This window comes from Vulpes vulpes, unplaced genomic scaffold (assembly GCF_048418805.1).
Source record: "Vulpes vulpes isolate BD-2025 unplaced genomic scaffold, VulVul3 Bu000000640, whole genome shotgun sequence".
In the NCBI taxonomy this organism is placed as follows: Eukaryota; Metazoa; Chordata; class Mammalia; order Carnivora; family Canidae; genus Vulpes; species Vulpes vulpes.
In genome coordinates, this window is record NW_027325688.1 from 300,968 (window position 1) to 328,947 (window position 27,980).

At 32.7% G+C, this 27,980-nt stretch overlaps 2 long non-coding RNA genes across 2 annotated transcripts in view; one reads left to right on the plus strand and one right to left on the minus strand.

Annotated features, from left to right (window-relative positions):
* The window catches only part of LOC140596629 (uncharacterized), a 36,057-nt gene that overhangs the window by 2,724 nt on the left and 5,353 nt on the right, over nucleotides 1-27,980 (plus strand). The window contains exon 2 of the long non-coding RNA XR_011998525.1: nucleotides 6,413-6,482. This is a non-coding gene — a long non-coding RNA (uncharacterized lncRNA). The remainder of the gene's footprint in view (nucleotides 1-6,412; nucleotides 6,483-27,980) is intronic.
* Nucleotides 93-27,974, minus strand: LOC140596628 (uncharacterized). The gene is made up of 3 exons (XR_011998524.1): nucleotides 27,878-27,974; nucleotides 2,403-2,475; nucleotides 93-275 (listed from the first exon to the last, which is right to left on the minus strand). It is a non-coding gene; the product is annotated as an uncharacterized lncRNA (long non-coding RNA).

Sequence of the window (27,980 nt, forward strand, 5' to 3'; positions counted from 1 at the left end):
TTTGTCCCTACTAAAAGACCTGCCTTAAAAAAGAATCACAAAAAGACATACATTTCTTTCTTTTTTTTTTTTTTTAGAGTTTATTTATTTATTCATGAGACACAGAGAGAGAGAAAGAGACAGAGACAGAGACAAAGGCAGAGGGAGAAGCAGGCTCCATGCAGGAAGCCCGGTGTAGGACTCGATCCCGTGACTCCAGGATCAGGCCCTGGGCTGAAGGCAGAGCTAAACCACTGAGCCAGCCATCCGGGCTACCCAGACATACATTTCCGATTCTGGAAAAGAAACAAATTAACTTAAAGAATAGCAAGTACAATTTTTGTTTGTTTGAAGTAGTCATGCTTTGCTCTAATCTGATTTGTGATTTGGCAATATATGACAATAGACAAATTATTTTTTAAGTTAAAATACACAGAGGTGTGAGCCATCGAAAATTCAGCTCCCAGTATTAGAAAATTTGAATGTGACACGCTTATCAACAACCTGTTAAAGACTTCCATTGCAGTCAATGTATAAACATATAGTTGGAGTTTGGGGAAGTAACAATTAGAAATAAGAAGTGAGACAATACTACTGAGAGCTTTAAGATTAGGTTTGATCAAATTGTAAACCTAACTTAATAGTATCCTCAGGTCTACCACCTATCTTTTGGTCATTGCTACTTCACTAACATGTCCTTTTTTCCTTGTATTCTCCTGTTGTTAGGTTTTTCCAAGTAAGACAGAATTGAAGACAGTAGTAAAGCTGAGGCCAGGCGTCTTCCAACAGCTATTCTAGCAAATGAGATCATGGAGGAATGGGTGAGGAGGGGCCATATTCTGTGTTCCAAATTATGAGTTTGGACTCTCAGTGTCAACAGGCAGTTGATTAAACGATAGGATTAGTGACAACTGCAACATCAATTCTGGTAGCTCAGCCCCTTGACTGCAGGGTATGCTTAAATGTATTTCTTTTCTAACCCTTCCAAAAATTTTGTAAACAACCAAATACCCCATTTTAACTTCCATTCCACCCAAAATATCTAGAGTTGTTTCATTGTTGTTTCAATTACTGCAATGAACTGTGATACAACAGTTGTCCTTTTTTAAAAAAATCAATTATCTGGGATCCCTGGGTGGCGCAGCGGTTTAGCGCCTGCCTTTGGCCCAGGGTGCGATCCTAAAGACCCAGGATGGAATCCCACATCAGGCTCCAGGTGCATGGAGCCTGCTTCTCTCTCTGCCTGTGTCTCTGCTTCTCTCTCTCTCTTTCTCTCTCTGTGACTATCATAAATAAATAAAAAATTAAAAAAAAATAAAAATAAAAATCAATTATCTTGTTTTACCCTACATTAACATATTCAACATAATTTATTAAATACCAAAAATGTAGGGAAAAATTCTAAGTGGTTTATATTTATTATCCTTAATACACAGAATGATCCTCTTTAGTAGTTATTACTGTCATTATTTTACTAGTATGAAAGCTAAGACTAAGAACCGTTAAATAGTTTCTCCCAAAGTTGCACAGCTAGTTGCATCTGAAATTCATCCCCAGGTCTATTTGATTCCTAAGGCCACACTTTAACTTATTTGATATACGGATTTTAAGAAAGGCCCAATTATGGAGGTGATAGGACAGGGAAGTTGGGAAGAAGGGCACAATTGATGTAATATAGTGAACAAGTTCGAAAGGCTTAGCCTAACTGTTCCAATTCTACTGCCAATACTTTCCATCATTGCCTTTTAGGTAAGTTAAATATTAATTCACTTTCTACGTCTAAGAAAACACTAATAATTATTTCCCTAGGAGTATTGTAAGAGTTAAAATAGTATACATGCAGTTTTCAGATCAGAAAAGGTACATGTATTGGTTCTTTATTCCTCTCTCTACAGCTCAAGAGCACATATTAGTAAATTATATCATATTTAACAGTAGAGCATAGCATATTGTTAGCAAAATAAGTCCACATTGTTAATCATATCTGTTTTTACAAAACTTATATTAGTGTGTTTCTCTTCTTTTCACAATCACCTGAATACGTTGTTAGCTGAATAAATCAATGTTCCAAACTTGAAAAATTGTGATTGCAAAATAGATTTATTATTGAAATAGAGATATGGCAGAGGGGTTTTAATGAAAGGCAATTTTATTTTTTTATCAAACTAAAAGTAGTTATTAAAATGCAAAAAAATACCAATCATTAATTTCATTGTAGATGAATTAGTATAACTCATTCATAGCATTAGATGTATTATGAATTAACAAGAATGATCTTTAGCTTTAATAATGAATAATCATAGGTACTGAAATTAATAAAAAATATATTGTCTTGACCCTAATTTCCAATGAAAATTTATAGGTTATATTTTAAAGGTAATGTTGTTTTTCCTATAAGAAGGTAGAATAAGGAACTTACATACCATATCAATAGGAGTAACTGTTTGTCTCTCCCCCACCCCAGATATCAACTACATGTTTCCTTTGTTTTGTTCCCTGTAAAAAAAAAAAAAAAAGAAATGCTATTCTGAAAATTAGCTTTATTTTTTGTGTTCATATCTGCCTAATGACTATTATTCAAGGCTTCTTCAGTTTTAGGCTACAGAGGTCAGTGGAAAACAGCTAGGAATTCTGACTTTGGAATCAGGTAAACTTGGATTAGATTTCTCTCTTCAATATGGACTATTTTTAATGACACTAAGAAAATTATTTAAACTCTATGACTCTTAGATTCTTCTCTGTAAGTGGAGATAACAACCTCTGCCTCCAACTATTCTGTGGATTAAATGAGGCCACATACCACACACACACACACACACACACACACACACACACACACACTGTTTATCACTATCTAATTTATAAAGCTTAAAATATTAAGGAGATTCAAATTTTTGCAATACTCTGAAGAAAATTCTTTTGCAACTTCCTCCTTTACTGATTCTTTAGAACAAGGTTCATTCAGGTTTCTAAAGAAGTACTTTTACTTTTTAGACTTCCACAATTGGACAATAATGGAACACTTAGGTGGAAGTTCAGGATTTTTTTTTTCTTGTTCTCCTTAACATGCTTAAAAGGGTGCTAATACTTGTTTCGGTAAAATCATGGTGGCTTCTGTTCAGAGACTAAAATGAAATAAAACTTTTTGATTATGTACTCAGGAACATTTGTTCTGGTGGGGTTTTCATATTTAATGGTAATGGTAAAGCAAATGATAGAACCAAATAAAGACTAGAGGCACAATCTAACCTATTACAATAGTACAAAATCTAATAAACTTAGTTTCTCTCAATCATATTGCTAAGCATGCGCTTTCTTTTGCCAATTTATCATACATGCTTTTTGCATGGCAGTGATACCCTACATTCAATGAATATTTGATACATTGCCTCTAATGCTTTTTTGTGGCTCACCTAAATGCGATACACAAGTTCAGATTTCTATTTTCATGTTACAAAATATAAAGGCATTTAAAGATTTTCAATAATTGTCCCTTTCCCTTCTTATATTGTCCATTTCTCCTTATGTTTGTTAATGATATAGTTTAAATCTTTATTCTCCAATGCTATGGCACTGAAGATTAGCAAATGGCTAAGGCATCACCAATATAGGCCCCCAGAAATATCAATCATGGTTAAGGTTAACAATCTATGATAGCTTATTTATTTTGCAATTCCTCATAAGAACAAATCTTTTATGATCACTAAAATGCAGAGATAGGGCAAGACAGGGAGGGGCTAGGAAAAAAAGAAAAAGGGTGCAAAAAGAATGAAGAAAAGACAAATATAAAAAGCTACTTCTTTCCACTGTTCTCCAGAGGACGAACAACAGAGCTTCCAGTCATATATTCATGACCTGACTGGTGAATTTGGGGGCATGGGCAGATACTCTCATTTCCACTCATGTCTTTCTCATCATTTTGGATCTCCCTGCCATGAGATAGGGAGCACCTACCTTTGTACTCTGCCCTGAGTGGATAGGCCTAACATATGACTTCCTCACTCTGGCCTTAAGTGAGCATTTCAAAAAAAAAAAAAAAAAAAAAAAAGCTGCTTCCTTTCACATCTGGTTCTCAACTAGTATCTTATTTATATATGGGAATGACTCAAGCACTGGAGGACATTATCACTCAGCACTCAGATATTAAGTAACAATAGCATCCCCGAATAACTGAGACAATGTCAAATATTCCTTCCCCACATTTCAAAAGGTTCTTTAGTTGAAAGCTTCATTACCATACTTTGATTCTTTATAAAATGAAAATTATGATGTTAAAATGTAGACACTAATGCCATATTTGGTACGAAAATATTATTTAGGAGCCATAGAAATTATTAACTCATTTAAATCCGTATTAAAAACATACATCCAACTCGAATTTATTGTAATGCTAGTAATTCTACATCCAGCAATCTATTTCCTGTGTCCATCTGTCAGGTGGCTCTAAACTTGAACAGGAATGTTCAACAATACATTTCTAGAGAAGGGTTATTTTCTATATGGTGAATATGTTTTCCATAAAAAATATATCTGATGATATAAAATGTATCAGCTTGAGATACAGAGGAGATATTTTCTAGTCCTTGTCTTCTAAAGTAACTGATCATCAATAAGTCACCTAGTCCCTATACATCTCACTTTATTCATCTACACATTGAATTTACTAGACTGCTTTTTTACATTATTTATCAGACCTAAAAAACAACACATTTAATTTTAAATGTCATATACTTACACATCAGATACATTTCAAATGAGTGAATTTGGAATCTTGCTAAGAAAGAAAGTATTCCAGCATAAAAGAATTCAAGAATACATATATGCTGCAAAGACCAAATGTTTTCTTTGAGGAAACATGAGTGAGAAATCCTGTGTAGTATTTTAATAGAATATATTTAGCTAATTCCTTTAACTTAACACACATCCTGTTTTTTTGAAATGCAAACAATATAAATAAGCTGGTGAGCTCTGTAAATAAGAGAAAAACAAAGCGATGGAGTTTTTCTCTGACCTGAATGAAGCTAGCAAGTGTTTGAATTCACATATTAGTATTGTCCATACTGTACCCTACTCTGTAACAGTGACATAGAAGCTGTAATTAAGAAATGATCTTTAAGAGGAAAAAGTAATGAATCCAGAATGCATTTTGTTTAGTCGATCTAAATGAAGGGGTGGTTGATTATCATGTCCAAAGCAAGCAACCAGGAATACCACTTCTGATTATCAACAAGTGGAACCTCTATAATGATCTCAACACACACACACACACAGCTTTGGATCAAGTGAACATGGTAAATATTTAATATCTATGACTTTTTTTTTTCCAAATAGGCTTACCATTTTACTTTCAATAGAAATTTAGATACAGGTTGCTGACTTAAGAGTTAATAAAGACATAGGCTCCACTAGCAGAATTAATATTCAAATGGCTACATTGTCTCTAAGGCACTTGAATATCAAAAAGGAAGAGGAGATTTTATTGATCTGGGAAATGGCAGCAGGTTATGCTTATTGTATATAATAAAGACTATTGATTTTGTTAAGCAGAAAAATGGCACTTTAAAAAGCCCATTTCATATCAACTGCAACAGAATAGTGCTTTCCACCAGTCTGGAAGTTTTCAGAATCATTTTAATGGAGGAAAAAGTATAATTTGCCAGGGACATCCTTTATACCAACAGAATGAGAGTTCATTGCTATAATGAAGGTTTTCCTCTAATATCTAAATTGAAATTGCAATCTATTCAACTATCTTAAAATTATAGGCAATGCTCTCCCTGCAATAAAAGGACCACATATTAAAGAATAATTTTTTCAGCCTATACACCTAAGGAGCTTGAGAAGGAAGAGGTTTCTTCCTAAGGAAATATGGATATGTTCAAAAGTTGATGATGGCTTGAATAGAAAGCCAATACACTTTACTTCAGTAAGTTTTAATTATTTCAGGGAGTAGTAAAACCTAAAGTGCTAGAGGCCTGGAAGTTACTGCAATCTACCACTAAATCACTGTTTATTGATGTTTTATAATGTGCTGATGGAAATGACAGAGCGTGCTACCACATTTATACAATAACTTGGAAATAAGACTGATAATTTTTGTATAGTTCCACAAACTAGTGAGTATAACTACTTGATATGGTCTACTACAAGGTATTTATTTTGCTTTTGAGTTTTATAATTCACAGATTTATTATGAAATAAGTTGTTGGCAGACAGGCTAGAGTCCAAGTTTCACTTAATTCACCATATATCTAAGACTGATCACAAATTTTGCCAGGGGACAGAGCTAGACTACATTTTCCAAAGTCACTGATGGTAAAGTATGACCATGTGCCTGAGATCTAGCCAATAGACTGTGAAAAGTGATGTATACCAATTTCAGGGCTACCACAGATTTCCCTATGTTCTTATCCATGCTCTGTTTCCTTTCCAGCTGGCTGCCGTAAAGATTACCAAAATAAAATATGAAGACAAATGTTGGAAATGGCCTAACATCTACCTTTGTAAGTTCCTGATTGATAGTGTGGAGGAGAATTGCCTGGCCCTGCTGTCTTTTTTGCTCACTTAGAACTATTATATCAGCAAGAAATAAACTCACAATATTTGAGCTATTATTTTTACCTATTATGTGTAAGAATTGCTATCATTATTTTGACTGATACAGAAGTTTGTACCTTAAATAGAATATATTGTTGTAAAAACAATCAATGTTGAATTATGTCGTGCTTTGAAAGGCAGGCAGCAGACAACAAGATCACATAGTAGACTGGAAAGCTTGAGAGGTTTGCTGTACTTTTGCATAACACCTGGTGTAACTATTGCTACTAACAATTTGAAAGAAGGACAAGTACTTACCAAATCTGTGGCTCTAGAGGAAAATGTTCGTAAGAGTCAAAATGGTATTATCTATCATTCTTTCTTGTTTTTAGCAAAATATTGCAAGAAAGAAATGATTTAAAAAAAGAATTGACCAGATTGCAAACAAAAATGAAAGGGAACAAAGAATAGTCACAAAACTGGAAACTCTCAGGGTTAGAAGAATCAGCAGCTCTGGATTCTAAATAGTAGGATATAAGTCTAAAGAAGATTTGTGACAAATTCCATAAAGACCTCTCAACTTAAAAAGTAAACAGGAATCCACCCCTTGAGCAAAGATCAGATGCTTAGTGGAAATTGGTACCTTCCCATTAAAATCTCTTACCCATGTTTCACCAGGATGAGGAGAGAGAGATAAGCAAAGAAGTCGTATTTAAGAACGAGGCCAAGTAAAATGCTTTGGGTCTGTTCATAGGTCCAGGAACTGCCTTGAAGCAAATTGGTCAAAAGCATTCCAGATACGGGGGGGGGGGGGGGGGGGGGGAGTGTATTTCCTTGACTGTGTGCTGAGAAAGCCTGTGTGGGCAAACCAAATCAAGTTTTGATTTGCAAACTCTCATCAGAAGAAAGCAGATCATGTAAGCTGTGAGGCCCTCAAGGAGAACACATGCCCAGTACCTACGTCAGATGTGGCTGTTAGGAGGCAATGGATGAGATAGGACCTCCAAGTAGGCAGGAACTAGGGAACAAAAGAGAAAAACTGGTAAGAGAGTTTATACTACAGCAGAATCTGAGTACAACAAAGGAATGTTCTCTGGGAAAGAAAAGGTCTTCACAATGCCAGGAGGCTATGTGTCCAGCACAATTTTATGACTCTTATTATTCCTTGTTTCAAAATGGAACACATATAGTTTACTGTGTATGCACTTTTCCATATTTGTTCCTCAGTTGTGTGTTAGGAGGGAAATGGAGGCAGGTAACTGGTCTAGTTTATGGATCTTCAGCCATGAGGAATTATGGAGATTCTGGATTTTGAGCTGTATGCAGTTATTCACTTTGTATTAACTTCCTCAGAGACTAGGTGATTGATTTTTCTGTGTGGGAAACTAGGCATATATTTTAGTTATCATGAAAGTGGCCAGATAAAGAGAATGCTTGTTGTCACAAAATCTACATTTTTTCCCCTTCAACTTGAATACCCAGCTAGCCCTATTTCTAAGCCAAATGTGCAGGTATAGACCTGTGACTGACCTCTTAGCCTTAAGGAGCAGGAACGAGTGATGTGTACCACTGCAGGGCCTGGCCCATAAAACTACCCTAAAATCCTCTTTTTTTTTTTTTTTTCCAATCTGGTAATTGGCAAATTGGTAGATGACCATCATTTTTTAGAAGTCAAAGATGACAGATCATCTCCCGTCTGGGTTTCTTCATAGTTTTGTGGGAAAGAGTCTCTCTCTTATGACTTCTGCATCTGCCCAAGATTTTAACGATCATGATAAACTTCTAATGTTTTTAAAAATTAAAGATTTATAGACCAGAATTTCTAAGCACTTAATATTAATCTAATGCTCATGTTCCTTGGTTTCCCCTCTACTGAAAAATACTATAAAATAGAAGTATAATAAAACAAATTCTGAAGAAGGATACTAGGACTCCAAGCATAAAACTTCTGATGATTAAACTTCTACTTCAATTAAAGAACTTATAAAAAATAAAACTGATCTAAGTACTGAAATAGATAAGAAATGCTATTTTTTATGTTTTGATGTCTCAATGGTTCAGAATTTGTGTGAAATGCTGAAATTTATATAAAATATGGAGATACGAAAGATTTATATTTTGGCATCCTTTAGATTCTAATTCCTGTTTACCTGCATAAAACACTGAGTAGATTTTCTTCCCCAAATTAAGTTTTTTACATGATTTTGTTATTCCTAATTTAAGCTGGAGAATTATCTTTGCAATCTTAGGAAAACTTCACCTAAAAATCAATTTTATTGCAGTCATAGAAAGTAACAAACATTATTACTTGCTAAAACTCATTTCTTCCTATCAGCCCAGTTTAAGTAGATGAGTTCTATGATTATGCCAGCTAAGTGATTTATGTTCTTCTTGAACTTCTATGGCAATTAGTAATTTTATATTACTTTATATTTTCTGTCATATATTATAGTTTCTTTTAAAGATTTCCTATTATAAAACTCTCATTGAATGTTTTCACTCAGTTCCTTTGTGCTTCATCTTCAAGTCACTACAATATATTAAAATTAGAAATTGTGTTTTGCTCAATAATATATGCTATTGCACCAATTCCTTTATGGGGCCTCTTCCAGGTCCTGTACTATACCAGGGTATCACTGGAGCCAAATCTTCAGGAGTATCTTCCTGACTCATGAATTTCTATCTAATGTAAAGTTTGCCTTTCTGATCCTATTCATAGTTCCCATCTCCTAAATTTGGTAGCCACTGACTCCCTGTGAATCCACCCAGCTTGAATTTCCACTTGACTAAATTTAATATGTAGAAGGAAAGTAAAATTTCAATTTACTAAGGGCCAGGACCATGTACAGTCAATATGAAATTGTTTAAAGTAATATTTGTGTATATAAATGAAACAAATGTAATACATTTTTCCTACTTTTAACAAATCTGTTTTACATGTAATAAGTACAATTCTCAAGAAGTTACATAGCTTAAATAAAGACAAAAAACAAAAACCCATGAGTCCTTCCAGGAAAGCAGCTCTGAAACTAAACCAAAAGAAATAAAAATAGCCTTTTCTTTCTTAGAGTATGAACACAGAATCAGAGTGAAATATATAAAATATTAATAATAATAACTTCTTTGAGAAAAAGGGATATATGAACATTGATCTCTGAAGATCTTATGGTATGTATGGGGTATCAGAAACAAAATTTATATCCATAATCTATACCTTTTTAACATATATCATAGATACATTTTGAGTTAAATACGTATATTAATGTTTTTTCAGACATGTATCACTAGAAACTGCAAGTGCATATTACCTTCAGACAAATATATATGCTCTTTATGCCTCAACATTTGACACTGAGTAATGTACAGAATTGTTGAATCACTATATTCTACACCTAATACTAATAACAGTCTATGTTGAATTATGAAATTAAAAATAATTTTTAAAAGCCCTGAAAAAGTAAAATATAATTAGAAAAAGAGAATAGTTATGCGTTTTCCCCCTAAAATCTTTTGCTAATAAAATTAAGAAACAACTAATGGGTTTCTTTTGTAAAGAAAATTGTGAGGGAAGTAGGTCCACGAAGAGAGGCAAAATAGGAAACTGGGGTTATCAAGAGGCATTCGTCACTCTGGCATCAGTGTTAGTAGATGAAAGCAGTTGATTCCTTTCTAGGTTGGAGGAAAAAGAACATATTGTGCAATTATGTCCTGTGCTGAATATATTGTTGGCATTCAACCAATTAATAATAACAAGAATGAAAACAACTCTGTCTGCGATAAGAATAAGGCTTCCAATATTAGTCACAGTCTGCTTAGCTTTAGGTTGGCTTAGATAAATGTAGTAAAGACAAGGAAAACATCCCACTCCACACTTTTTGGCTAATTTAATCTCTTTGCTAAGTGCTTAGGTAGTACGGTGACAGACATAAAGAAAAATGCATGGATTGATTGCACTGATAGATAAATAGAGTCCATTTTAGCACAAAGAAAAACCTTTATAATTAGATGTGAATACCTGGTTTCTTGCCATCCATCACATATGCAAGTTTAGGAAAGTATTTTTGTAATGAATTAGAAATGAGTAATATTTCATAATACTCATGATGCATTATACACATCCTGCCATAAATGGCTCAGTCTGTACAATCATAAGATTCAGAAATGGTTCACCTCATTTCAAAGGCCTTTCCACATACGTCTCTGCCAAAATTTTTTGAACTTAGTATTTTTCAAACATGTGAATCATCCAAATTTCGCAAATGTTTTGTGCAATTTTCCTAAAGCAACTACTGAAGTCCTATGTAATTTCTTGGCAAACGGAAATCCAATGGTTTGTATTTAGTCAGCCCATAAATTGAGGAGATACAACCTTCATAAAAACGTTCTGGGGCCCTAATTTAACCAAATGATACCTAAGAAAATAAGCAAAGTGAGCATTTTAAATAAAATTTAGTTTAGTGATTAAAGCAACAATATGCATTCTAGTTTATATACAGGTCCTAATACTGAACCCAAGGGGGAAAAAAATCAAAGTAATTCTATACCATAGCCTCTAATTTTACAAGGAAGATAAAAAACACAAAGAAAAAAAGTAAGAAGGAAAGAGAATGGAGAGGGAGACTAAGAATGGACCAAGATATTTGATTAATTCTGCCCAGATCTGATCAGCACAAGAAACATGGATCAGATACACCAAAAATACCAGAATAATGACTGGAAGAAATAAGGAACAAGCCTATAGTCTAAAACAAGCTTGAGATTTTATTGTTATTCTGGAATAAATAACAAAATTGTAAAATAACTCTGAGTTTATACAAAGTTAGGGGACAGGAGTGGCTATCTTCTCTAGGTCAGGGGTGGCCTCTCAAGTTTTCCTGAAAAATAAGGGAAAGCAGAGAGTAATTTTACCAAAAAGGTTTGTGTGGTTTTATTTTAGGGGAGATGTCTGTTTATTTTGGTTTGTGCTTAATTCTTAAATATTGTCATCCAAAGTTCCAAAGTAAATGAAGCTATGACAAGGACTATAATGATGGAAACCAATACAGTAGATTATCTCTAAGAAAATTTACTTAATATCAACAAGACAGTTTGCTCTCTTTCCCTTAAGCTTCTCGCTAGTATCAGCACAATGAAGCCAATTCTTGAAGTTCTATTTTTAAAATGTTCATTTCTTATAACAAATACAAAAGGGGATTTGCCTATTTTCATTCAATTTCACAAGAATTTGGGGAAGCATTTAAAAGGTGAGTTTTAAGAGATTTTTAAGTATAAATTTCTCTTGATTTTTAGGAAATAACTACTAACATGACAATAAAGACAATTAATAAAGGGTGTATAAAATTATTAATGGATCTGCATTGCTTCATATTCTGAACTCCCTGCTTCAGGTAAACCTTGACAATAAAAATGTACAAAATACATTTGGACAATTAGAAAATAATGAAAAGCATTCAAGAATGACATTTGACAAAGGCAGATAAGGGAATATTGTACTTGAAAAAATGAGCATTTATAGATCAGCTGCCCCTGAAGTGATAAATCATAGATTATTAAGAAAATTGTATACCAGTATATTGAATCACTTGCAATTAGTTTGGGGATAAAAGGAAAATGGACTACACCTAATTAATTATGACAATGAAAGATGTTGATTCAATGGAAGACATTTATAAATTATAAATAAGATAAAAACATAAAATTTAGAAATTAAATTTAGAAAATAAATCTACATTTATGTTTTATATATATTTTATACATATAAAATTTAGAAAATAAATCTACATTTATAACTATATATGTATATATTTTATGCATGTAAACCTAGCAAAGAAGCAATTATAGAAAGACTACTATTGAAAGAAAAATATACAGTAAACAGACAAAAAAATTTGTAGCACAGAATGAGCTATGAAGGAGATGTGGAAGCAATGTGTCATGGAGTTGTAACAGGATGGTACCAATGACTAGGTGTACTCTAGCTATGACTTGAAATAACAGAGCTCAATTTAAAATCTCAGCTTCTTATTTACTAGCTGCAGGACTTTGGGCAAGCTGCTTAATATTTTTGATCTTCACTTTCCTCCCCTGTTGAAGACCTCAAGATCTATACCAAGAGTTGATATGGTAAGGTATTAAAGGCCTAGCTTACAAGGAGAAACTGATGTATGGAATCAATTCAAACCTAAAGTGAGTTAGACTAACTCAATTTCTTCATACATTCTTGGAATTATCTTCCTTGGTTACTGTGATTTCTTTGCTAAATTCCTCAAAATTAGTGCATCAGAAAATATATCCAATTAAATAAGACACACACAATAAAAGAGGATATAAACAATACTCAGCAACTGTTTATCCCAATTATTATAATCAATTATAATTATAACCGTTTTATTTAAAATTGTAAACATAAGGCTAGAAAAAGCCTTCATGTAAAATATAATTTAAAATAATCTCTATAAAATATAAGGTTTTTAAAATTTGTCTTGTTTATGACCATGCCTTAAAAGTTGTTTCTTACAAAGAAAACAAGATTTTTAATTTTTTTTGATACTTAAAAAAGTTCCAAATCAATAGAGAACATAATTCTTTCTATGCACTAAAATTGGCCTTTATCAAATGATTATTTTCTTTCTTTGCAATATGTACCCTCTGATTTTAAGACATTTTAGGTTTTAAGTTTTAGAGTAATATAAATATTTACAAAGGGATGGAAAAAGCAAGAATGCATTATACCTATTTTGTTTTGTTTATAATAACATTGCATTAATCAAGGCTTCGTTCAGATAAATTGAAACTGGTTCAATTTCTTCTTGTCAAGGAGAAGAATATAAATGTTGTACAATTGTATAATTGATTTTGTGATTCAAAAGGGGCTCTTTAGTAGAGATAATTTATCAAAGATGACAAAAATGGTAAATGAGTATTTCCTCGGAATTTGGAGAATTTTCTCATTGAAATGTTGAATTTACAAATGTTCAATGATCTAACAATCAAAGATTTTTCTTGTAAAACATGTTCCTCAAAAGCTTTCTTCATATTTACAGTTTTTAATCCAGATCAATTCTTCAACCTTATTTCAATGTTTGGTTTTCTTTCATTAAGAAAAAGAAGACTATGAAGAAAAGATATTGCTATGGTATATTAAATAGAAAGAACATTATTAATAATTAGTTGAGCTTACTATTCATCTTCTAAACCCCAAACCCACTGTCAATTTAGGTTGTAGTTCAAACATTATTTACAAAATAACATTGATGTCAAGAAACTGAAATAATACTGCTGAATTTTATATACGGGTCACATAACTTATAATAATATATTTATCAAAAGCTTTCATATATATACTTTTTTCTGGTTTATCATTCTCATTTATGTTTGTAGCTACATCTATTTTCACTGTGTCTACAATAATAATATTGGGAAAATAATAACCTTCAAGGCATCAGATGAAGTCTCTGGTGATGTCACATTCACTCTGACATTTATACTGACTTCATTTATGACAGACTGAAGGTGATGAACAGGTCCAAGCAAGAGGTCACCTTGTGTCAAGACTGGTATACAATCTGTCAAATGCACTGACTGTGAGTCTGCTAATGAGGAATTAACTAGACGGAATGTTGCTATTTGACTGTTTTCATGCACTCCAAACCTGTTAAACAATGCTAATCAGGTGTTTATTAAGTGAAACCATTATGCCAAACTTGCTGCAAACCTCACCATATGTCAGAGAGGTTGTAACATATTATTCATCCATTTTAAAGCTAGATTAATAAGAGTCATTTACTAAACTTTTCTTTTCTTAGCCTTTGGCTATGCCTTAGAATTAAGGTTATACTTTTATTTCAGTGTTTCTTTAAATGGACACACTTAACTCCACAAAACTATTTTAAGTGAGTGCCTCTTGGTGAAAAGCTCTTTTCATTTATTTTTATATGAAAATCAACTATTTTAATTAGGTAAAAGGACACTTATTTCAATTTGAGCAAAACTGGTCTAACCAAACAATGTTTTTTTTTTATAATGGAATGACTTGAAATATTTATTTATAAAATTACAAATTTTTGCCTAGAAGTGGGCACATTTTAAGGGTCTTCATCTTACAATTTAGTTAAAAACAAGAAGCAGTTGCAAATAACTTCTGATTGGATATAATTATACTTAAAAATATCTAAGGACTTCTAATTTATTTTATATTTCCTTTATATAAAAAGATATTAATTATGAGCTCCCTGTATATTGATACCTAAAGGAACATTTTGTAACCTAACATGATGGTATCTTCCTCTCTTCTAAGACAAGTGTCAGAATTTATTTAATCCATACAAAACTGCCATCTCTCATAATAGTTATTTCTATACTCTCTGTATGTTAATATGTTTCGCATTTTATAAGAAAATAGCTTTTAATTCATCAGATCTAAGTTTATATGCAGAAACATTAACCTACCGCCCATATGATTTGAACAAGTCGTGTACTCTATCAATTATAAAATTTGGATCAATATATTTGTCCAGCATGAGTTTTGAGATAATCAAATGATATTGGTCTATCATGCAAATTTTAATAGAAAAGTATTTTAAAATTAAAGCTAAAATCAAGGTTCATATTGATATCTAACAAATATTTTATATATGTGAAAATACTTTATAATATCTATGTAATAGCTTCAGTTTTACATCATTATCATATCCCTATCACTATCCTCATTATACCATACATACCATGTGTTTAGATATTTCTATCCAACTAGACCTCAGATGCTAAAAGCAAAAACTGCATTATCTTTAAAAAGTTGTCTTTTTATCAAAAACCATCTATATTATGTACAGAAGGCAATGACATTTTGTTGGTTGTCTACACATACAGGAGATTTAATGTCCAGTTTGCCAGCCTCAGCTGTTGAAGTTTCCTGAAGAAAATTCACTATTTCTCAGAAATTTGTGAAGACCCTTTGAGTTTCAAAATTAGAATTAGATGTCCTTTCTATGGATTACCATAACACTGTACTTCTTTTCAGAACACTTTCAATATCTCACTAAATACAAGTTCTATGAGGATAGGGACTATGAGGTATAGATAGATGTACAGATGTATGCATATGTCATTGTCTCATATATACACATATTTTGACATACATATACACGTATGTGTTTACATATGCTTAGAATAAGGCTGGCACATAGTATGTGTTCAATATGAAAAGTGCTTTAATTTGTTGAAGCAATGGATGAATGTGCAGTTTTTATAGCTGTTAGAAGAAAAATTCATTAAACACTATATAGACTGGAAAAAAAAAAACCTAATATGGACAATCATTTCCTTTTGGCTTAGATCTTAGGAGTCCTTTTGCTTGATAAAGATTGCCAGAGGTACACCCTCCTCTTGCTTCATCTCCCTACAGTAATTTGGGCATGGGAGCAAACCATAGATTATGTAAACTAAGATAGAAGAACAACCTCAGGATAATATACATTTCAGAACAAATATTTTTAGAGACACATGGAGATTTAAAGACAAATGAAAATTTTATTTAGTCTAATCTCTAGTGTATTAGTTACTTATTATGTAAAAACTGCTGTGTAACAACCAACACACCACAGAAATACAAAGGATTACAAGAGTTTATGAAAAATTACCTGCCAAAAAATTGGACAACCTAGAAGAACTGGATATATTCATAGATATATAACCTTCCAAAACTGATTCAGAAAGAGATGGAAAATTACAACAGACCTATTATTAGTTATGAAGTTGAATAAGTAATCAAAAAACTCCCAGGAAATAAAAGCCCAAGACCAGAGAATTCACAGGGGAATTCTACCAAACATTTAAAGAAGAGATAATATCTATTCTTCTTAAACTATTCCATAATACAAGAGGAAAGTTAGTTTCCAAATCTGTTCTACAAGGCCAACATTGCCCTGACACCAAAACCAGGTATAGATACTACAAGAGACAGAGAAACAGAGGAAAAGAAGAAAGAAAAATCTCTGATGAACATAGATGCAAAAATCCTCAAGAAATATTAGCAAACCAAGTCCAACAACACATTAAAAAAAATCATTCACCGCAATGAAGTGGGTGTCATTTCTGGGATTCATTTAATATTCACAAACCAATCAACATGGTATATCATGGTATATCAGATCAACAAAAGGAAGTATAAAAACCATATAATCATTTTAATAATGCAGAAAAAGCATTTAACAATGTACAACATCCCATTCATGATAAAAACTCTCAACAATATAGGCTTAGAGGAAACATGCCTCTACATAATAAAGGCCATATATGAAAAGCTCACAGCAAGCATCAGACTCAATGGGAAAAAAAAAAAAAAACAGAGCTTTTCTCTTAAGTCAGGAGAGGACAATGATGTCCAAGTACTTTCCATAGATTTACATTCATGAATAAATTCTAGTCATATATGATAAGCATATGTAATAAACATTAGACATATGTTAAGTAAAACATATTTTTCCACTGCCATATTTTGGTGCTGAGCATCATCCCCTCAATTTCTTGTGCCACCTCTAGGCCAAAGGAATAGCTTAATGAAAAGTTTCTAATTCACTTAGGTTAATATTCATGTTCTTGCCTTGGATTCTGGCCATATACAGCCATGAGCATTTTTGTGCATCTCTTTTCTTACATTATTTAGTAATACCTGTGGCCTTCCATTATATTTGGTTCAACTTGGATTTTGTTTCTCCATCTGATATCAAAGTCATTGTATAGACTTCATGGCTTTGTCAGCAAGATCCATGCTCTTTCTGCTCTGCCTGTCAATGTGCATGCCATATGCTTGTGGGTATGTATACATATGTGCATAAATATGTGTGCATATAAGACAAAAAGTTGAATCTTTCAATATCTCCTAGGTTTTCCCATATATAATTTCTTCTTCTAAATGTAATATCTTTAGTGTGCGTTGTAATAACAAGATATCTGAATTGAAACATATTAATTATGCAAAATTTCAGTCATTGGAGATAAACCTGAAATGTCTTAATATATGTGAAGAAACCAAGCAACTTCATGCTGATGCATACACTTTTTGTAGCATTGTTATGAATTTGTCCTAGAAACACAGAGATTGGGATATATTTTATTTTGGGTGATTCCCACCCACAAAATTTAAATGAAAACTAATTATATCAACATATTGTAATTTTGCAAATTTGGAAAGATATTACTATGTGAACAGAGGGCCCATAACATTGTTGGAGGCCCAGGCAATTGAAGATTATTGATAAAACTTTGCAACTTTATCACTAATCAGCCTTGCAGTGTGTTAAAGCTTTCTATTTATTAACGTCGTGGCATTATGATATAGTGGGAAATATATGGGATTTGGAGTCAGATACTCTTGAAATACAAATTGTAGTCCCCACACTTGCAAACTGTATGAAGCTCTAACTCTCAAATCCTGTTCCCTTCCATTATAACATGGGTATAGTAATACTATACAATAGGATCTTTGAAAGTTACTTAAAACATATGTAAATCTCATAACATAGTAGTTATCAGATTTATTTTTTTCACTTTAAACTCTTTATAATTCAACAAAATGTTCTATTAGAAGTAAAAAGATAGCTATTTCTAACAAAATGTCTGTGAAAATGTGGAGATTTTTCACAACATGAAAGATTATAGTTCCATATTAGAGACATTCTATTACATCCTATTCCCCTGAGCTCTTAACTCAAATGAAGCACTGAGGACTAATTAATATGATTGTTTTTCATATATTTTGGGGTTCTTCCTTTGTTTTTCTGAATATTTCACAAAGGTAAATATGTTGCTTACACTATAGACCTCTTGGTTATTTATCTTGCATCTGTTTCAAAGTGAATATAAACAAGGCATTCTCTTTGAAGTTAGAAAAACTCAGTGACTACACAGATCCTCTGAGTATAAAACAAGAGAAAGAGGTTTTTGATTGTTAGAAAAGTTGATAAAAATGTAGACAACAAAATGAAAGGATGGTAGAGTTTTATACCCCAAAGCAAAAGTATTGAAAAATATTTCCCTTTACACACGATAACCCCAGGGATATGATAAAGAGATTAACTATATCTAGTCTTCATTCTGATTTACAGCTTCTATTTCCTTAATTGCTATTTTAGTTTGATGTTGAGTTTTTTCAACTTTCAAATGTAGAAACATAACGTTCAGTTCTTTTGTGGGTATAAAAGTGTACCCACTTACTGGTCTTTCGGCTTATCATGTTTTAGAGGAATTAAAATTGATACTAACACATTATGATCTTAATATTTCTGAAGTATTTTTGTACTGTGAGTAGAAACAATATATTTTAGATTTTGATACAGAAGATTCAACACTTTAGACACTCAAGTTTCAAACTGAGTATCAATTTTCCTACCTGCTCATAGAAAGTTTTATCAGCAACACTTAAACATGTCAAAGCTTAAAATGAGAAATACCACAGGAGTTGATCTGAACTATCAATATTAAGGAAATTACTTTTTAAATTAATTGTATATTCATCATGCACAGCAGAGGTCTAGGCACAAAAGTATGAATATTAAGCTAAATAGTATGATCAAGAATAATTTTTAAACATTTTAATGGGTTGGTCACTAAATTTTATATTTATATCAACACAATTGAGAAATTTGTGAGGGCTAATTTGGAAGGGGCAAAAAAAACACCAATTTAAAGTATTTTATTTTCTTGCTAAAAACATGTCTGTTCGAATAGTTTCCATTCGTAATTTTTGAAAAAGCTTCTAGTAATGTAGGTATCAATGCAAAAAATAAATGTTAAAAAAACTGGATGAGAGCCAAATCCATCAAATACTCCCTCCAAAAGATAACTTCCCAGAGTCCATCCCAGATGACAGTGCCTTGAACATCTTTAACTTTTCCATCAGAACCATTTAGCATTACTATGCTTCTGCGCAGCTGGAACATCACTACCATTGTCAGAACCAGGCAAACAAATTTATGATGATGTTCCTGGGAATATGGAACTAATGCAGAGGGGATTTCTCTGTAGTTCTTCATTAACATTTTATTCATTACAACAAGGGAGTTTTAAGAGTTTCCTTTTAAGCAAATTAGGTCACTGGATAAAAAACACACAGCGTGGAAACACAGTGTATTACTACATAGAACAAAAGATCTGGTTAATAAATTATGATAATGGGATTAGTCATTTGCTAATGTTGAAAGGCACATTTAAATATTTTGGAACTTATAAAGAGAATAATTTTTTCATGTATTTATATTTTCTTTGTCTATTTGAGGGGGAGGAAGAATTTTTCCTGAGTGTTCATAGAGTTCTTTAGATACTTCGAATTATTTAAGATAAATAAGTAGGCAGAAATTGTGTTTTAATCCTTAACTAAAAATGAAAAGTTGGAGAAAGCAATATAGGTAGATTAAAGAAACAGAATCTAGGAGTCAGTCTTCTCCATGAGAAGAATTTTTCTTTTTCACATAATCATTAAAAAATCCACTAAAGAATTATTTAAGATAAATAAGTAGGCAAAAATTGTGTTTTAATCCTTAACTAAAAATGAAAAGTTGGTGAAAGCAATATAAGTAGATTAAAGAAACAGAAACTAGGAGTCAGTCTTCTCCATGAGAAGAATTTTTCTTTTTCATGTAATCATTAAAAAATATACTAAAGATGGGTTTTTCCCCAAAAACAAACATGTCAGTTCTATGTATATCTCCCTTGATCCACATATACTTTCACTTTCTCATCATTTTTTAATGTACTTTGAAATGTTGAACATCCTAGGTAAGAGCTTTGACATATTTTCTTTTCCAAATCGTTTTTAATTCTGTTCTAAAATGTTCTGCTCTCTCCAAAATGGATTCAATATGTAACAAGTAGGCTGAGAGACTTAGGAGAATATAGAGAATGAGGGGTGCTAATTCACATAAAGCACTGTCTTAGCTTGGGTTTCCTTGAAGTAAACTTGGAGATAAGGGTTAAGGAACTTGGGATATATTCAGATCTTGCTCTTAAAGAGAAAATGAGTGAAAAAAGTTTGACAGGACAGGTGATGGAGCTGAGCAAAGGCAGGATGTCCACATAGGAAGTGCAGCTCATAGTAATGCATACTTTGAAGGAGACCCTGCATCTTACACCCCTTTGTCTGTCAATTATTGTTTACAGACTGGGAGTGGTGGTATCCAAGCTCCCATCAGGAGCTGCTCTTGTTCAGCCTGAGGGAAAATTTGCAGAGACAGGGCCAGGTCAAGGTTGCCATTAACAGCCAAAGCTCATAGCAGCTGGGTCCTGGTACATTGGCCATCTGGTACCCTAGGGATCTGAAGAAGACACCAACAATGCAACAACTACCAGCAAAATAGTAACTCAAAATATCTGGTCATATTATGTTTCTATAATGCTTTATAATACACAAAATAATTTTGTGTTCATTATATTAAAAATAGAAACACTATATATATATATTAATAGAAACAGTATAATATGTGTATATATATATATACACATATATATACATACACACAAACTCAGTTCATAGAACACTAAATTTGAAATAGGAATCCTATGTTGGTATTACTGATGTCTACTATGTTTGGCACAGTGGTATCTTCAATTTTTAAGGATGGAAAAATTGAGGCACTGTGAATTCAAATAAAGCTATATAAGTAATAAGTAGAACTAAGGTTTGCATCCAATTATTACAGAAAGATTATGCTTTTCTATAAGTAATATTTGCAAATCATGATTTTATACTTATATACAATATTAGAAATCATATATTTCAAAAAAACTTTAAACATAAATATTCTATTAGTAAAATACTCAGTTATATAATAAAATGCAACCTATACAAAGAAAAAGATTTTAATAATATAAAGGAAACAGGGAATAGTTATATTATACAGTCTGCAGAGGGAGATAGTGAGAAGAATCTCTCTTGGTGAAGTGATGCTGGAAAATTAAGAATTTGCTAAGTGAAATTTTAGAAGGTGAAAGAATAGGCATTCCCAGGGTCTTATACAGTGTCCAACACATAGAAGTACTTTGATATATATTTTTAAATGAGTGAATTACTAATTTTAGATAAGTAGGTAACAACCAAAACTGAGATGACAAATATCATGAAGTATGAAAAGGAATACAAGTGGGGCAAGAAGTGGAGATGAAAATGGAGAGGAAAGCAAGGATCAGATCATGATGTTTTTTGTGAGGATCTTAATGAGTTTCTCTATATTTTGAGGCAATGGAGAGACAATAAAGTTGAATCAGGGAGGGAGTATCTTTTTAGGATTTTGCTTTATATAGGTCAATCTGGTAGCCTTCTGGAGATTAACAGAAAGGGACAATGGGACTGAATTCAGGATGGCAATGAGGAAGTCACTACCACAATCCTGATTCACAATAGCCTGAATGAAAAAGATAGAAGTTGATTTGGAATTGAGTGGATAGCGGTACCCAAGTGGCTCAGTTAGTTAAGCGACTGACACTTGGTTTCAGGTCAGGTCCTGATCTCAGGTCATAAGATCAAGCCCTGTGTCAGGCTCTAGGCTTAGCTTGACATCCTCTTGGGATTCTCTCTCTCCCTCTCCTTCTGCCCATTCCCCTGTTCTCTCTCTCCAAAATAAATAAGTCTAAATAGAAAGAAGGAAGGAAGGAAGGAAGGAAGGAAGGAAGGAAGGAAGGAAGGAAGGAAGGAATAGTTGATAAATATTTGGAATCCAAATGACAAATTTTAGTCCAAATGCAAACTGTCATTGATGGGGCCCCAATGTTGATTACTAATCTGAGTCATTGGTAAGGTGGTATCTATACATTTGTGGATCTCAATTTAGAGGCCATATCAATGTGCCTCATGAATGAGCATGATTGGAGAGGCACAGAGTTGGAGTCAAACATGATGACCTAGGTATAGGAGTTGTACACCCAGATGCATAGTGGTTCTACCATTTGAATTGAATAGTGTATATAATGAAAGAATAAAAGAATGATAATTCCAAATTTGGAGGTCACAGACATTAAACACAGTGATAAATATGTGTGAAAGCAAAAATATTCTGGGAAGAATTGAATACGCAAGTAAACTTAGGCTAAGTGCTATAAGATTAAAGTAACTATTAAAATATGAAGATAAACATTCCTTAATGTCCGATTCTCTAGACAGAGGTGGAAAGCACATAGCCCAGTGCTATACATCTCTCAGACATGGAGCATTGGTCACAGTTCTGTCCCATTTTCCCAGAGTAAGAATTCAGGATCTCTTAATCCAAGGTTTTAGGAAACTATTAGCAATCATTTAGGAAAGGGAGGGAGATTGGATTCATATCTAAATCATTTGTGTATCCTTGTGTATCTTTGTATATCCCACACATGTACACACAGAAATGGAAAATTTGTTATATAAACATATAACATATCTAATATATGTGTAATATATGTACATAATACATATAATAATCATATACCAAAATATCTCTAGAAACAATATACATGCTTAGAATACTCTAGTGCAGAAACACTTCATCATGAAGTCACAGATACTGTACAACAAGATGGATGGAAATTAGTTTGGCAACAATCCAAGAGTTATCATTCCATTGGGATTATGTATTTCTTCAATAATTTTCTCCTTTCCCACTTCCCCTATTGCTTTCCCTACTCCAGCCCTTTCAAATACATGAAAAATAAAGTCACTCATAGAGGAAAAAACCCTACAAAATCATGCAAACATGCAAAACAGATAGCAGGACCTCAGGCACCATCAATTATGCTCTTCCTGTCTCAAATAAATCGGACCTCACTTTCAGGTGAACTAACTTTTGTGAAAAAAAAAAAAATCCCTTGCACTCAGTCTATTCTTGACAACCAGAGCAAATAAAATTTAGAATATTACTAAGATAACGAAAGCTAACACTGCTTTTTGTAATCTCAATTTTCTACTTTCATATAAATGTGCTTTTCATCTTAATTGTCTGGACTGACACAGCCAAAGACAAAGAAGCAACCTCACAGACCAGGGCCCTATCAGCCTTATTAGAAAATGGACTTAATTGTCCAGCACAAAAAAGATTTGTTGAAGGGAAAGGGTGGGACAAAAGTACCCAACACAGTAAGATAAAGTCATATCCAAAAAAAGAAAAAAGTTACACAGTCTTATCATAAACAGAATGAGCCACTTAAGAAACAGAAACACAGAAACACTTTACATGGAGGAGCTGATGGGAGACTAAGCACATTCCCTATTCATATAGTGCCTCCTTCCTTGATTTATACACTAATTTTTAGCCTGGTTATTTCTACAACTTTCATATTTTTTGGATAAAAACTAAGTGGTCTATACTAAGTTTAAATAACTCAGATAAATTGTAGTCACTTAAATTATATAGAATATATGCTTTAAGAAAACACTTTCTAGGGCAGCCCAGGTGGCTCAGCGGTTTAGCGCCGCCTTCAGCCCAGGGCGTGATCCTGGAGACCTGTGATCCAGTCCCACATAGAGCTCCCTGCATGGAGCCTGCTTCTCCCTTGGCCTATGTCTCTGTCTCTCTCTCTCTCTGTCACTCATGAATATATAAATAATTTTAAAAAAAGAAAAAAAAACACTTTCTACTGATGATGCACACAAAATTTCCAATGTATAATATGATGAGATATTATGAAAGTATTTTATACCAATAACTATATTTAATTAAGAAAAAAATACTCAAATTCTTGTTTTAAACTGAATTTTTATACATCTTAAACAATTATATGAATTCCTTTCAATTCAAAAGGTGAGTGCCCAAACATTGGTTACTAGAAAAAAAAATAAAGATTGTATGTATTTGAGAGAGAGAAAGAGAGCATGAGCTGGGGTTGGGACAGAGGAAGAGAGAGAAACAGACTCCTCACTGAGCGGATGGCTTGAAGCCAGGGCTTGATCCTAGGACCTCAACTCCATGACCTGAGCCAAGTTCAGATGCTTTTAACCAAGTGAGCAAATCAGTGTCCCAAGGTTATTAGAAATTTTAATATTCACTATTTTAATATTCAAATTTTAATGTCCACTATGTGGACATTCAGTGATAGAATCTTCTTCTTTATTTCAGTTTTGTTTAAAGTTTAATAAATTGCAACTAACTCACACAAACAACTCAACACCAAATGAATCCAATTAATTTCACTGAATTATTAAATCTGAAAGTTATAAAACTTATAAAATCATTATGACATTTGATGAAAATACTTGTAATAGTAAATGTTGAACCAATACAGAAGGTGGAAGCCCCAATGGAGAGGAGATAAATTCGCAATATACTTGCTAAGAACATCAGACATCACACTAGTCAATATTTCTAAAATAATATATTTACTGGCGGAAACAATAACGAAGTAATTATTATTTTGTTATATAAAGATGAAGAAATGGGCAGAGTATTAATGCCAATTTGCCAATGTTCACACAGTTGTAAAGTGTTAGGATCTAGGCTGAAATGTAAAATCTGGCTCTAGAGCCTAAACTCTGAAACAATACCAAGAAAAGTACTGAGAAATAATTACATTTATGGGCTGGAGTATCAAGGCTGTCATAATAGGAAAAAGGAGTGCTCAGAGAATGATGGAGATACAGTAGAAGCTCCCTTCATAGAAGTTAGGGTTTTGAAGAAGGCAATAGTGATCATATAAAACAGAGAGGTAAATAGTCATCACTGAATCAACATATTGTTTGTATCCTGTTGTGTACATGGTAGGATTTAGATTATTTTTCTATTTTTCTTTCAAATTACTTTATATAAACCAGAAACTAAGAGTTAACACTGTGACCTCGTCAAAACTATTAACTGGTAATAACAGCCCTAAAGAAATATTCAGGGTACTAAGCCCATGAAAATTATGTATGTCACACACACACACACACACACACACACACACACACACACACACACACTCACACACACACACACACGTTATACTTTTCTAGTCATCAAAAACTAAAACAAAATTCATCCTATCTTCAGTAATGCCTGAGCACATCTGTATTTACTCATTCAATGGTCCTTCCAATTGCATTTTACATAATCATCAATAATAATGGATTTAAACAGGAGGGGAAATAAAAATACTATTTAAGATCAATAGCATAAGTAATGATGTATGTAAGAAAACATAGAGCGTGTTGGCCCTCCAAGCTATTTACAAGGAACTTACTCTTCTTAGTAAACTTAGTAAAACATAACGTAGATGATATATAGACACTGGCAATCCTAATGTTAACTTTTTGAAAATGTAAACTTAATTCCTTTAAGGCAGTCTGCTAAAATCCATACATTATTTTCAATACTGAATTACAGTTTTTGCAGGTCATTGAAGAAATATGAATTTTAATTTATCATATAAGGGTGTAGTGATGCTGCTAAGTTTCAGGTTTTAAAATTCATATTTAGATAAAAATGAAAGAAATAAAGACATTTTCTTTCTCCTCCTCCCTTGAAACCTACTAAGAGGAATTACATAACACATAAATACCCAATTACACAAACATATTCCATAAAAGACATTGATTGAATCATTAAGGTACCAAAGAATAAGTAAGAACTGTCTAAGGCTTATATGGCACAAACTATGCATCTTTAATGCCAGACAAGTGAATAAAATTGAATAAATGGTACAACAAGACCTGATTGTGGATGAGAAAATTCAATATTATCTTTCAGTTTTTCTTTGTGTCTAGAAAGTTTCAGTCTAGTAGGGAAATGCACAAAAATAGTCAAAAAGTATATTCCTTCATTAAACCACGTTATATGTACTTCATCTTTATTATTTCAATTTGACACAATATTGCAATAACCAATATTATAAAGAGGTATTCAATATACCTGCTTTGTATTTCTTTTTTTATTTAAAGATTTTATTATTTATTTGAGAGGGAGAGAGAATGCACATGCAAGCATGAGCAGAGCGGAGGGAGAGCATGAAATAAACTCTTTGCTGAGAAGGGAGCTCAACATAGGGCTTGATTCCCAGCATCACGACCTGAGCTAAAAGCAGATGCCAAATCAGCTGGGCCACCCAGGCACCCCTGTATTTCTTGGTCATAAGAAAAAGAAATGAAATCAGTCTGTGAAAAAAAAGGCCAGAAAAACCAAACTTTTATTAACTTGGTAACTGACATAAGAAATTCAATTTACTTTTTACTAACTTTGAGTTTATGATGTATCTCAAGAGGAAAAATATGGAAACCTTGGGAATGAGAAATAAACTTGATTCTTAAATTCTACATGCTATTAGCAGGTACCAACCATACTACCACACATTCTAGACAAGAAACTTAAAAGGATAGCTATTCATAAATGAATCTATATTTCTCTTACTAATTAATAAACACCATGCTGTGAGTAACTGGTGATAATGTACTATTAAGAAAAATCAATAAATTTACACTGAGGGTCAAAGTAATTGGTGTTGTGGAATAAAAAATGATGTATTGTGCATTGATCCTTTAGCAATCTTTTAACTAAAAAGAAGAGAAAGCTAATTACTTTAGCAGGTATCTGAAAATGATAAGATTAAAACAAGCTAATTATATGTTCTTGAATAATGACTTACTTTGATGAAAGTAAATTGAGGAAAAGCATACTGTGATTTAGGCAAAGAAATATTAGATTTTACTAATTACAACATAATCCTGATCCATTTAACTGCCCTTAACCTATTTTCAAGAAGCTTAAATAGAAACAGCAAGCATTATTAAACAGAACTATATAGCACATTTCCCCCATACTATGCAAGATAAACTGAAACGCCAAAGACATATGTGTATGTGAGACTAAAATGAAAATCTTACCAGGTAAATTGGCTAAAAAAATGTTCAATAAATTTTTCCTAATAACAATAGTTTAAAAGTAGTTTTATCGCATTAGTGTTCACTTACCTCAAACAACGTTGGAGAAATAAAACCACACAAGCTGATCAAGTCTTGAAGATCCTTTTATGTAAATACCACTTCTGATTAAGTTTTACAGACACATCGCCAAATCACTAATGTTTAGTTCTCATAACACATTTTAATTGACATTTACTCTTGCATAAATATTTTGGAATGAATACCGAAAACTACAGAATCTGACCCCATCTTTGTTTCTCAAAGCTTTGTTCTTTCCATTATTACTTGACTATCCAAAATTTTTCTCCTATCAAAAATCAATATGTGAAGAGAACAATTTGAGTTTATCTCCATTCCTCTCATCTATAACATTCAGCAATAAAAATCTCTAAATTTTAGGATCAATAATGGAATGAGAGTCAGTAGGAGTATTGCATCTGGTATACAGAGGGTACTCATAAATTGTACTGGTTGATGTAATTAGTGGAATTATTACTTTTTAAAGTTACATACCTCCTCTGGTTCTTCATCACAGTCAGCATCCTTCTCACAGTCAGAGAATGTGCAGTGAAGATGGAAGACTGCCTGCCTCATTCACAGGCTCTCCGCTTCACCC